The sequence below is a fragment of the Mustelus asterias genome, chromosome 24 (assembly GCF_964213995.1).
Source record: "Mustelus asterias chromosome 24, sMusAst1.hap1.1, whole genome shotgun sequence".
Classification (NCBI taxonomy): Eukaryota; Metazoa; Chordata; class Chondrichthyes; order Carcharhiniformes; family Triakidae; genus Mustelus; species Mustelus asterias.
Window position 1 is genome coordinate 17,411,003 of NC_135824.1, and position 13,064 is coordinate 17,424,066.

At 44.4% G+C, this 13,064-nt stretch overlaps 1 non-coding gene across 1 annotated transcript; it reads left to right on the forward strand.

The window, feature by feature from the left end:
• Window positions 1–3,712: 3,712 nt before the first annotated feature.
• On the forward strand, window positions 3,713–3,784 carry trnaq-cug (transfer RNA glutamine (anticodon CUG)). The gene has a single exon. It is a non-coding gene; the product is annotated as a tRNA-Gln (tRNA).
• Window positions 3,785–13,064: the final 9,280 nt, after the last annotated feature.

Here is a 13,064-nt window from a genome sequence, read left to right on the forward strand (position 1 = left end):
TCTCAGCAACTCATATTTGTCTAGAGCTACCCACATAAATGTTGATGGAATTTTTCCATTATTAGTTCCCCATTTTCACTCCCTGGAGGACAAATTCATTTTACTTACTCTTTTACTTTTTAAAAACCTGCAGGAAATCTTGCTATCTGTTTTTATATTTCCAGCTGGCTTTCTCTCAAACTTCAGTTTCTCCCTTCTTATTAATCTTTTGGTCAATATTTGCTCTCCTTTATACTCTGTCCAGTCTTCTGACCCGTCACTCATCTTTGTGGAATTAAATGCTTTTTTCCCTAGTTTGAAGCTATCTTTAGTTTATTTAGTTCGACATGGGTGGTCCATCCTTCCCTTATAAAGCAAGACCAGCATTTATTTTCCATCCCTAATTGCAGTTGAGAAGATGGTGGTGAGTTGCCTTCTTAAACCGCGGCAGTTCCAGAGGTGTAGTTACACCCATGGCGCGGTTAGGAAGGGAGTTCCAGGACTTTGACCCAGCGGCAGTGAAGGAATGATGATATACTTCCAGGTCAGGGTGGGCCCTCATGTCTGTCCTGGCTCTTTAAATAAGCAATTAACTGAATGTCGTTCCCCAGCCTTCTCCTGGTAACCCTGTATAGATTTCCTTTTCAGATGCACTGTGACGATTCTGTGATTATGTGTGCAATTTACTGTTGGTGATTCCCTACCATCTCCTGACTTTGTCTGCATGCAGCAATGTTAGAGAATTATAGAATCCCTGCAGTGCAGAAGGAGGCCATTCGGCCCATCGAGTCTGCACAACTCTCCAAAAGAGCATCTAACCTAGGCCTAACTCCCTCCCCCACCCTATCCCTGTAACGCCACAGATTTACCCCACTATTTCCACCTTAGGACACTAAGGGGCAATGCCAAATTAAGCATGGCCAATCCACCTAACCTGCACATTTTTGGACTGTGGGAGGAAACTGGAGCACCTGGAGGAAACCCACGCAGAAGGGGATATGGGGCGGCATGGTGGCACAGTGGTTAGCACTGCTGCCTCACAGCGCCAGGGACCCGGGTTCGATTCCCGGCTTGGGTCACTGTCTGTGTGGAATTTGCACGTTCTCCCCGTGTCTGCGTGGGTTTCCTCCGGGTGCTCCGGTTTCCTCCCGCATCCTGAAAGACATGCTGGTTGGATGCATTGACCCAAACAAGCGCCGGAGTGTGGCGACTAGGGGAATTTCACAGTAACTTCATTGCAGTGTTAATGTAAGCCTTACTTGTGGCTAATAAATAAACTTGATTTGAATGTGCAAACTCCACACAGACAGTGTGCCAAGACAGTCACCCAAGTCCAGGATTGAACCTGGGATCTCTGGAGCTGTGAGGCAGCAATGCTAACCTTTGTGACACCTTGTCCCCATACATCTGCTGCCCTTGTCTTTGTAGCTGGTAGATGCCATGGGTTTGGAAAGTGCTGTCGAAGAAGCCTTGGCAAGTCTACTACCAAGATGGACAACAGCAGAGACTAAGCATTAGCTAAGTTATTATCCTTAACTTACGCACCTTACCACCGACTGTCAATTTTATTGAGCTAATCTAGACACTAAAGCTATTTAAGCTGCTGTGATATTATTCTAACTGGTTAAAGCTAATGTAACAGCTTTACATGTAAACTGTCCAGATAAAAATTGCAAGCCAAGTGTTATTCCCGACTGTAGTGTGCTGAGTGCATTTTGTCTGCCAACATGATTTATGTTATTCATTCTGTTATGTTGTATTTTGTAAAAGCACTTTGCATCAGTGCTAATTCCATGCACCAATAATCTCAGCCCTTTTAGCACTCAAACAAGTGAGCATCACTGGTGTATTTAGTGCTGCAGTCTAAATTGTATTAGTGAATTAGAATATAATAAGTCAGTCATCCATTTGACTATTAATGTCACCTCTTTTGCTGTGGTATTTACTACTGAGGGGAGAGCGGGACGCCAGTTCCAGGTTATGTTTCAAATTTGAAGGTTGTAAATATAGTTTTTCATAGGCCTACCAAGAGGAAATCGAAGTTTTAAAAAATTTTACCAGTGTCACAAGTAGGCTTACATTAACACCGCAATGAAGTTACTGTGAAAATCCCCTAGTCACCACACTCCAGCGCCTGTTCGGGTCCAGTGAGGGATAATTTAGCATATCCAGTCACCTAACCATGTCTGAAAACATGGGGGGCGATTCTCCCATCGCGACCCGCAAATTCTCCGGCGGATTGGGTGGGGAGAATCGTGTGTCGGCCATTTTGCGGGATTTGCGCACACGTTCCTGACATATGCGCGTCTCCCAGAGCCAGAGAACAGACGCAGTCGGGACCCCGCTGGAAACCGGCGGGAAGAGAGATAAGTGATTTTAATTTGTTTTAAATATATTTTAAATGTAGTTTAAATGTCATTATCGGGCCTGGCACGGAATTCACTGGGCCCCATAGCATCTCCCACCCTGCCAGGAGTACTTCACTCCGACGGGGTTTAGAGTAGCTCCCCACATTCAGGGAAATAACGTGAGACCCCGTCGGAGTGAAAGGGGGGGCAAAAAGGGCTCCCCAGGGGGTCAGGCAGCAAGAAGTGGTGCCCCCTGGGCATAGGGACCTTGGCACTGCCCATCGGGCATGGGGCAGTGCCAAGGGGGTGGGGCCTATTGTGGGCAGGGCCGAGGGGGCGATTGGTGGGGTTGGGGGGTCCAGCTGCCACTCTGCATGGGAATCAGTCTGGGAAGCCAGCGATTGGGGCGGGCTGAGGGCTGGTGGTCTGCAGGGGGGTCTCTCTCTAGGGGTGGGGGGGTGGAATTGGTCTGCCAGGGAGGGGTCAGCAGTGGGGGGGGGGTCTGCTGTGGTGGGGGGGATGGAGGGGTCGCCACTGCTGGTGGGGTGGACTGGACATCGGGGTGCTCCAGGATGGGATGGGGGTCGGGGCTGGCCCGGGGATTGTTGCGGGGCCCGCTATCAGTCTGTGGCACGGGGCTGGAGGGGCAGCACTGTGGGGGATCTGGGCTGGCCAGCAATCAAGCTGGCTAGCAAACGGGGAGACTGACAAATAGGGTCCACTGCACATATATTGTTGCAGCAACGATACAGGATACTGGTAGACAGGACGGCTCAGAATGCATAAAAAACTGCAACAACAGATCCTGCAGAAGAACATGGCTAAAATACATTTCTTAAAGGCACAGTATCATCACAATATTTTGCTGATTCAATCGGACACTAGTCAGTTCATGTACACACATAAGGCAATCAACGATTATACAATGTATTGTTCTGATCATTTCTTTGAATGCGTCTATTTTTTCTTCCATTTTTTAGAAACACTGAACATCATAAAGATCTTCTCTGCTGTTATCTTTTTACATACTCTGCACCTCACCAACTGTTCCTCTCAGAACAACCGACAATGAATGAGAAATATTCAGGAAGACTTTGAATTCAAGAATACCAGTAAATGTTCGTGCCAACCATCTTAACATCTGCCATTGTTCTTACACAGTGTGGATTAGTCAGAATGTTTGAGAGTGCAGGTCTGGGGTTGACTGGTAGTTCATTACTATTAAGCATGGTTTGCTGCATGGAATTTTAGTCATGATTTGTTCTCTGCAGCTGAGGTATTGCTTTTTTTTTATTCATTCATGGGACATGGGCATCGCTGGCTGGCCAGCATTCATTGTCCATCCCTACTTGCCCGAGGACAGTTGAGAGTCAACAGTTGAGAGTGGTTCCGTGGTGTAATGGTTAGCACTCTGGACTCTGAATCCAGTGATCCGAGTTCAAACCTCGGCGGAATCTTTATTCTGGAGCCGGCATTGACCAGTAATGGGGCAGTGGGATATCAGCGGGGTGGCCCGAGTGGCCGATTTGTGAATGCTTTCCACACCTGGGCACACATTAATATTGGGCGGCACGGTAGCACAGTGGTTAGCACTGCTGCTTCACAGCTCCAGGGTCCCGGGTTCGATTCCCGGCTCGGGTCACTGTCTGTGTGGAGTTTGCACATTCTCCTCGTGTCTGCGTGGGTTTCCTCCGGGTGCTCCGGTTTCCTCCCACAGTCCAAAGATGTGCAGGTTAGATTGATTGGCCAGGTTAAAAATTGTCCCTTAGAGTCCTGAGATGCGTGGGTTAGAGGGATTAGCGGGTAAAATATGTGGGGGTAGGGCCTGGGTGGGATTGTGGTCGGTGCAGACTCGATGGGCCGAATGGCCTCCTTCTGCACTGTAGGGTTTCTATGTTTCTACATTGCTGTGGCTCTGGAGTCACATGTAGGCCAGACTGGGTAAGGATGACTGATTTCCTTCCCTAAAGGACATGAATGAACCAGATGGGTTTTTCTGACAATTGACAATGGTTTCATGGTCATCAGTAGATTCTTAATTCCAGATATTTTTTATTGAATTCAAATTCCACCATCTGCCGTGGCAGGATTCGAACCTGGGTCCCCAGAACATTAGCTGAGTTTCTGGATTGACAGTCTAGCAATAATACCACTAGGCCATTGCCTCCCCTTTGTTGGGGCTACTTATGTTTGGCTACCTGCTGCCTCTTCTAATTGACACAATTTAAATGTGAGACATTTGGACCACAAACCACAAATGGAGTGAGCAGAATCGAGAGAAGGCAGAACTCTAAACTTGAAATAAGCACCTTCACTTCTGTTGTTGCTATCTCTTCAATACAATGTCTATGAATTGTATATTGTTAAGGTACCAGAGTATTAACCCCAAAGTATGTTACAAAGCTCAACTAGACCCCAAAAGTTTTTCTATGTTGGCATTAATGTGAGGACAAGGTGTTTCACTGCAGGTGTCTATTGACACACTAGGGGGCAGCTTTTATCAAAACAAACTTTATTTAACTATACTGAATGAATTAGGTTAACTTTTACCAACTGAAATACTTAAGCAAGACAAGATAAAATTCTTAACTACCAATCTCTGGGTGGCACAGTGGTTAGCACTGCTGCCTCACAGCACCAGGGACTTGGGTTCGATTCCTGGCTTGGGTCACTGTCTGTGTGGAGTCTGCACATTCTCCCCGAGTCTGCGTGGGTTTCCTCCGGGTGCTCCGGTTTCCTCCCACAATCCAAAGATGTGCGGGCTAGGTTGATTGGCCGTGCTAAATTGCCTCTTAGTGTCAGGGGGATTAACAGAGTAAATATATGGGGTTGCAGGCATAGGGCCTGGGTGGGACTGTGGTTGGTGCAGATTCAATGGACCAAATGACCTCCTTCTGCCCTACAGGGATTCTATGATTCTATGATCTATCTATTAATTTGATTTCAAGCAATATTCCTCTTATAGACTTAAACTCCTCTTCAAAATCAGTTAGCGACACACAGGCTTATACTCGTACTTGTTTAACAGTCTTGTACTGTTTGTACTTGTTAGAAGTCCTAGAGCCTTTTGAAATCCTCTGGTGAAAGAGAGAGAGAGAGACATCTGTCTTCTGACAGCCCCAAGCAGCAGCCTCCAGAGAGAAAGAGAGAAAAACACTTCTTGCTTCTTTGAGGACCAGGCAGAAACGGACTTATTTAAAAATAAAAGATAACTGTGCATTTTCCCTGCAGGCTTAACTCCACCCAGATGACTCTGCCTCTGTCAATCAACCTAATCAAAACCCTACTCTGAAACCCCAGGGGCAAAATCAAAATCAACAACAAAAACAGGTTAAAACAAACACATCCCGAGCCAAAATCAATCATTAGCCTGCATTCTCAGCATGTGAGCGGCCTGGTGCAGACAAATCGGCACCGTGCAAAACAGAGCTAAATTTTAAACATACCCCTGATAAGAAAGATGGTAGCCGGAATTCTCCCATCCTGCTCGCCACTGGAATTTTAGCGGGCGGGTGCTGACCATGTAAATGTCCATTGAATTCGGGCGGGAATCTTCGGTTTTCAGGCGAGCGTGGCCGGAGAATCCCGCCCGATATAATTATATTTCTTAAAGGTACAGTATCGTCACAATATCCTTTCCCTGAATGGAAGGATGGCTGGGGGAAAGAAAGCAAAGGGAGTTCACAGCCATGGATCAGTTGGGAGCATTCTTGGCTGCGTTAGAGTCAGGTTGAGATCCCACGCTGGAGACTTGAGCTGAGAAGTCTCGGGTGGCACTCTGGCACAGTACTGAGGGGTTGCTGCACTGTCAGAGGTGCCTTTTTGTTTTGGTTGAGATGTAGGCTCATTCTGTTCTGATATAAAAACAGAAAATGCTGGAAATATGCAGCAGGTCTGGCAGCACCTGTAGAGGGAAAGAGAGTTAATATTTCAGGTCAATGGTGGCTCTCTCTCTCGGGGTAAATGATTATCTCTTTGATTGGCAAAAAAAGCATTCAGAATCTAGATTGGGATCTCTTGCTTTCGTGCGCAGGGATTCCAGTCAATAGATACTGGTGATTTATGACCACAGGATCCTGTAAAAGATCCCATGGCATCTTTTTACTGAGGAAATGGGGCTGGAGGAAGGGATGTTTTTCCTAGTGTCCCTCAACCAACATCATTCTGATTCAAGATGGTCATCATTCTGATTCAAGATGGTGCCGGAGTGTGATGACTTCTTGCGAGCTATCCCCAGCATACCTTCTAGAATCATAGAATCCCAACAGGGCAGAAGAAGGCCATTCAGCCCATCAAGTTTGCACTGACCGCAATCCCACGCAGGCCTTATTCCCGTAACCCAACATATTTACCCTGCTAATCCTCCTGACACTAGGGTCAATTTAGCCTGGCCAATCCACCTAACCCGCACATCTTTGGACTGTGGGTGGAAACCGGAGCACCCGGGGGAAACCCACGCAGACACGGGGAGAATGTGCAAACTCCACACAGGCAGTGACCTGAGGTTGGAATCGAACCCGAGTCCCTGGCACTGTGAGGCAGCAGTGCTAACCACTGTGCCACTGTGCTGTCCCTAATTCCATCTTTGACTCTCATTCTATGCTCTTAAAACTTTACTCTAACTACACCCTAGCTATGACTGTAACACTACATCCTGCACCCTCTCCTTCCCTTCCCCTATGTACTCTGAATGGCATGCTTTATCTGTATAGCGTGCAAGAAACAATACCTTTCACTGTATTCCGACACATGTGATAATAACAAATCAAAGCAGATCAAGAAAATGAAAACATGTGATCTGGTCAAGATCACGGTGCCGTTTGCGTGAGCTTGGTTGCCGTGTGTTTTGCATTATGATGGTGACCACATCTCAAAAATGCTTCATCGACTGTAAAGCATCTTGGCACATCCTGTGGTCATGAAAGGTGAAGCAAGTTATTTATTTTTTATCGGGGTAAATGATTATCTCTTTGATTGGCAAAAAAAGCATTCAGAATCTATATTGGGATCTCTTGCTTTTGTGCGCAGGGATTCCAGTCCATAGATACTGGTGATTTATGACCACAAGAATGTCATCTGGCATGTTAAAGCTCATTATCCAGCCACCACTGCCAATGCATTTATTAAGCAGCATTCCATGCTGATTCAGTTATTCTAAGGGCCCCAGAATGGAACAGATGCCTGCTGAAAGACCGGAGCATCTCTTGCAAACCAGGGCATCTGGCCCCAATCAAAAACCGCAGCACAGCGATAGAAAGCGCCTACAATGAAGTCATGAGGCCACCTGAGATACTGCTGACGCTCGTGAAATGCTACGGCAATGATTCCGAGTGCGGTGCTCTCCAAACTTCCCACCTTCTGTTCCGCACTGGGTAACTCGAACAGTGGAGCTGGATGGCAAGCAGACTGCAGAATGGTAGGAATGGCGGCATTGGAGGCAGTTCTGAGGAGGTTCACCAAATTGATTCCGGGGATGAAAGGGTTGGCGTGTGAGGAGAGATTACACAGTTTGGGCCTTGGACTCGCTGGAGTTTAGAAGGATGAGGGGGGATCTGATCGAGGTATATTAGATACTAAAAGGGATTGCTAAGGTCAACGAAGACCAAATGATTCTTCTTATGGAGCAATCTAGAACGAGAGGTCACAGATATAAAGTTAATTTATAGGTCACGAGGTGATAGATTTAAAACTGGGATGAGGAAGAACTACTTCTCACAGAGGGTGGTGAATTTGTGGAATTCGCTGCCCCATAGCGCGGTGGAGTCTGAATTATTAAATGGTTTCAAGAAGGAGATAGATATATTTCTGATTTTAAAAACAGGTTAAAGGGATATGGGGAACAGGAGGTGGATTTGAGACCAGGAAGAGATCGGCCATGATCTGATTGAATAGCGGAGCAGACTCGAAGGGCTGAATTTGCCGACTTCTGCTCCTAATTCCTCTGTTCCATTGATAGAATCGGATAGAAAGAAATTAGTGCTAACCTCTGTGATCAAAAATTATAAAATGTTTATGTATCCAGATCTGGAAGGCTTCATTCACACTGTGGCCTGTATCCTGGCAGCTTTAACCACTGCATTAATAGACAGCTGGCCATACCTTCCAGACTCAACTACCCTCTTTCGCTTCATCTCCTGAAGCAAGGTGTTGAAGAAGCTCCTGAGGTGTTCTTCAGGCTCCATGGGACAAGTTTCCTTAAAGTGACAACATCACAAGACATGGTGAGCCACTCTTCCTGGGCTAACCTCCACCAGCCTCGGTTCCAATTGTGCTGACAGCTCAAATGTGGGGCCTTTGTTGTGAACAGAGGAAATCTTCCTACGTTGATTTTTAAAGGGTTCTGTCTTTGTAAAAACTATTTGGCAAATCACTTCTTCAACTTCATCTAAAACACATACTAAATGAGGCAAATGTGTGTGGAAACATTATCGACAAAAATAGGGTTGGGGCTATCACCCTCCGTAAACAAGAAGTCATTGGCCAGACATTTTTGATGTGCACCAACAGAACTCTCTAAAGATGGCAAGAGAAGTGGGAAGGCTGTAAAACAGGAACATGGAATTCTTGACTTTATCATAACTGGGCAAGGATGAGTGAATTAATCTTCTTTATTCAACCTCCTCCGTCCATCGCAATTAGAGTTTTTAAAATTTCATTTACCTTTTCCAATCAAAATGTATTTATTTTTCAAGTAAAAGGAGCCAATCAAGTCAGGTTGTCTTGATTCAAAGAAAGAGAAAGTTTATAAGTTACTAAAAAGAGGCGCATGCACACACAAATGAACACACATGTACACACACACATGTGTGCACATACATGTGCATACATGCACACACGCACACACTTCTCAGAAGCAAGAAAAGTTTGAATCCAAATAAAAGTTAAAAGAATATATGATCACATCCTTTGTTTGTCCTTGAGGCACGGATTGTTGAACAATGTGGCTGTTTGAAATAAGCCAGTTTTCTTTAAAATCCTTTAACCACTTCGCTGGAGACAATCGTGGCTTTAGAGAGAGAGAGATTCCTTACTGCTTCTTTCAGCAGCTTTTTTCAGATGACTTCAATGACTTCTCTTCATGTCTGGTTTGGCAAAACCTGTTCTTAAATCTCCTGTCTGTATATTCCATAACAGCAATTCAATTAAGATGTCTTGCAGTCTTTGTTGTAGGACAAGTAAACACCTTTATGACCTTTCATCTCAGAAATTTTTGACACATTTCCAGATCGTAGAAACCATGAGGAGAAGGGGCTATTTTGTCCTGCATAGGGGATTTTGTGTGCCTGCTAGGATCTAGCACTGATTGGTTAGCACTTCCCATTGCCTTTACTGTTGATTACAATTCGGCACTCTACATTTTTAATGCCTTCTTTTCAAGAATCCCTCTTCTAATTGTACCTTGACAGCCCCAGGTATTAAATTCCATGCGACATGTCAGGGCAGATCTGCAGTGCAAACCATATAGGAACATTCTGGAAAGTGGTGAACTTACAATCAGATGACTGGTGGTAGCCATCTTTGGTCAGTATCTTTTCTTAAATAAAAAAAACAGATCATCTTTAAACAGTTCACTATGTATTTTGTTAGCTGGTGAAGTTATAGGTAGATCTCACTTAGTCACAACTTTCGGTCATCGTTACAACTTTATAAACAGAGACATAGAGAGTACAAAGGCAAGATAGATATGTCAAACCTTTATAAGAAACTGGTTAGACCCCAGCTGTGCCCAACTCAGGGCACTCCACTGCAGAAAGAATGTAAAGGCTTGAAACAATGTGGAAGAGAATTACTGGAATGATAAGAGGGATGAGGACTTTCATTATGTGAAGAGGTTAGAACAGTTGAGGTTGTTCTCCTTAGACGGTAAGGAGAGATTCAGTAGAGATTACTAGGAGGCAATTACTAGGGGGCATAGGTTTAAGGTGCGAGGGGCAAGTTTTAAAAGAGATGTACGAGGCAGACGTTTTACACAGAGAGTGGTGGATGCCTGGAACTCGTTGCCGGGGGAGGTAGGGGAAGCAGATACGGTAGTGACTTTAAAGGGGCGTCTTGACAAGTACATGAATGAGATGGGAATAGAGGGATATGGTCCCCGGAAGCGTAGGGGGTTTTAGTTAAGTCAGGCAGCATGGTCGGTGCAGGCTTGGAGGGCCGAAGGGCCTGTTCCTGTGCTGTAATTTTCTTTGTTCTTTGTAGATGTTCAAAATCATGAAGGGTTTTCATAGATAAAATGAGGCAAAACTGTCTGCAGTGGAAGAACTGTTGTTAGTAAAAAGATACAGATTTAAAGTAATTGGGGAAAGTTCCAGAAGCAACAGGAGGATCTTTGTTTTTAAACAGTGGGCACAATCTTCCAACTCTTCATGGAGACGGCATCATCTGGTCACACCATTGGCACACCCCTGCCGCATGTTTCCCAGTGGCGTGGGGTGGAGCTAATGGAAAATTGCCACCTCCTACTGATGAGAAAAACGCTGCGGGGAGAAGAGAGAATCCCAGCAAGTGTCTTGTTATGTCATAGAAATCATAGAAACCCTACAGTACAGAAAGAGGCCATTCGGCCCATCGAGTCTGCACCGACCACAATCCCACCCAGGCCCTACCCCCATATCCCTACATATTTTACCCACTAATCCCTCTAACCTACACATCTCAGGACACTAAGGGGAAATTTAAGCATGGCCAATCAACATAACCCGCACATCTTTGGAATGTGGGAGGAAACCGGAGCACCCGGAGGAAACCCATGCAGACACGAGGAGAATGTGCAAACTCCACACAGACAGTGACCTAAGCCGGGAATCGAACCCAGGTCCCTGGACCTGTGAAGCAGCAGTGCTAACCACTGTGCTACCGTGCCGCCCATGTCCTGGAATGCACTATCTGCAGAAGGGGATGAAGACTAATGCAACGATAACTTTCTGTAATGTCCTAACTAGAGGTTATGGGTTTTAAACAAAAAGAAAAAGATGTGGTTTGCACACTTAGATTCAAAGTAACAAACAACAGGTTTATTGAAAGAGATGTTCACTGCACAGAATAAAAAATGCAACTAAGACAGAAACCTGTGAAACACCCCAATGGCACCCCGTCAAACCATGTAAGCAGCTCTTAAAGCAATCATGCAACTACTTAAATATATAGCACTTTCTAAAGGAAATTTATGGGGAGAGGGCTAGAAGGCTACTTGGAAAGACCAGGAGAATGGAGTTTACTGGGTTGCTCTTTCAATGAGCCAACACAAATGCAGTGGGCTGAATGGCCTCTGTTTGCGATACCTCATTCCCTAATGTTCTAATGCTCTTTAAAAATTAATTAGATTGGTGATACCAAAATACAAAATACAAAAGGATGAGGGCGTGAAAGAGTGACAGAGACAAATATAAATCTACAGCAACTAATAGGAAAAAATTTCAACAGACTTTAATTCAGTCTTGCTTGATCGATTTGTTTCAAATAATTCAGATGCAAAGTAATGATTTTGTGGTGAATTTTCTGTTATTGTTGCTTCATCGAAGAGCAGGGAAAAACAGTTTGATCTTTATAATAATTGAATTGATGGACCCTTTGTCCTTCTTTCCTTTTCTGAAGCCTTGTTTTCCCAGCTGAACCAAGCAAGTATTTATTGTGACATTTTGTGTTAAAATCAATGCTGTTAACCTCTGTCACGATGTAATTTGAATGGCTTTCTTAAAAAGGCCATTTCCCCCCCATGCCTATTGAAAATGGTGAGATCATGAAGCTGCCTAATTAGAGTTTGCAGCAAATCCTGAAAACATGGTCAAACATAATCAAGTGAGTGGAATTGCACTTGCCTGGTTGACACGAGTGCTTTCACAATATGCTTGTCAGGATACATATTTCTCAAGACATCATTAGAACCCATTCATATCGTTAATGGCCACTTTCATTGTAATTAGTGAAACGCAATTGCCATTTGATGGGAGATTTGAAAATCACGGCATCAATTTGCATCAGGCCTCAAGCAGCAATCTTCAACAAAGCACGTGCTCTGGATAAAGAGGGTTAAGATTGTTCCCCATCGACATCCATTGCAGCATCATGCATGCTGTGTGATTCATTGCTTGGCTCTGTATGACCTTTCCGCTGTGAGCAAGGATCGTGATGGTTGTGCAGACATTTTGTCTTGGACATAATGAGGGCAACTGTTCGTGGGATATTGTTACCTTATCTACCTGTCAACCCTTCATTCAACTCTTTTATTTGCTTTAGTCCTGGCTGATTAGAAAATCTGGCCTTTGTGATAATCTGCTGTAAAAGAAAAGATAATATTTAAGTATGTCTTTCATTTTAAATGTTTTATTTCTGCTGGCTTGGTGCATTTGAAATGACTGTGATCCTGTCATTGGAACATAAACTTTCCAGATCGTAATGTATGCATCAGCACTGAACAAATTTGCCGTGTGTTGGGGTACGAGATCAGAAACCCCAAGATATATTATGAAATCAGACTAAACCGCAACTATTTGTTATTTTGGCATTAATATAAGGATATGATGTTTTACTCCAGACATGATTCTACTAACACATTGGGAAGTATTAATCAAAATGAACTTTATTTAACACAGCTTACTATAACAAATGAATCAGCTTAACATTTGATGAACAATACTTAAACATGATCAGATATGGTTTTTAACTGCTAACCTCTCACTATTAGTTCCAATTCAAACAATATTCCTCTTACAAACTTAAAAGCTCTCTTCAAAGTCAGTT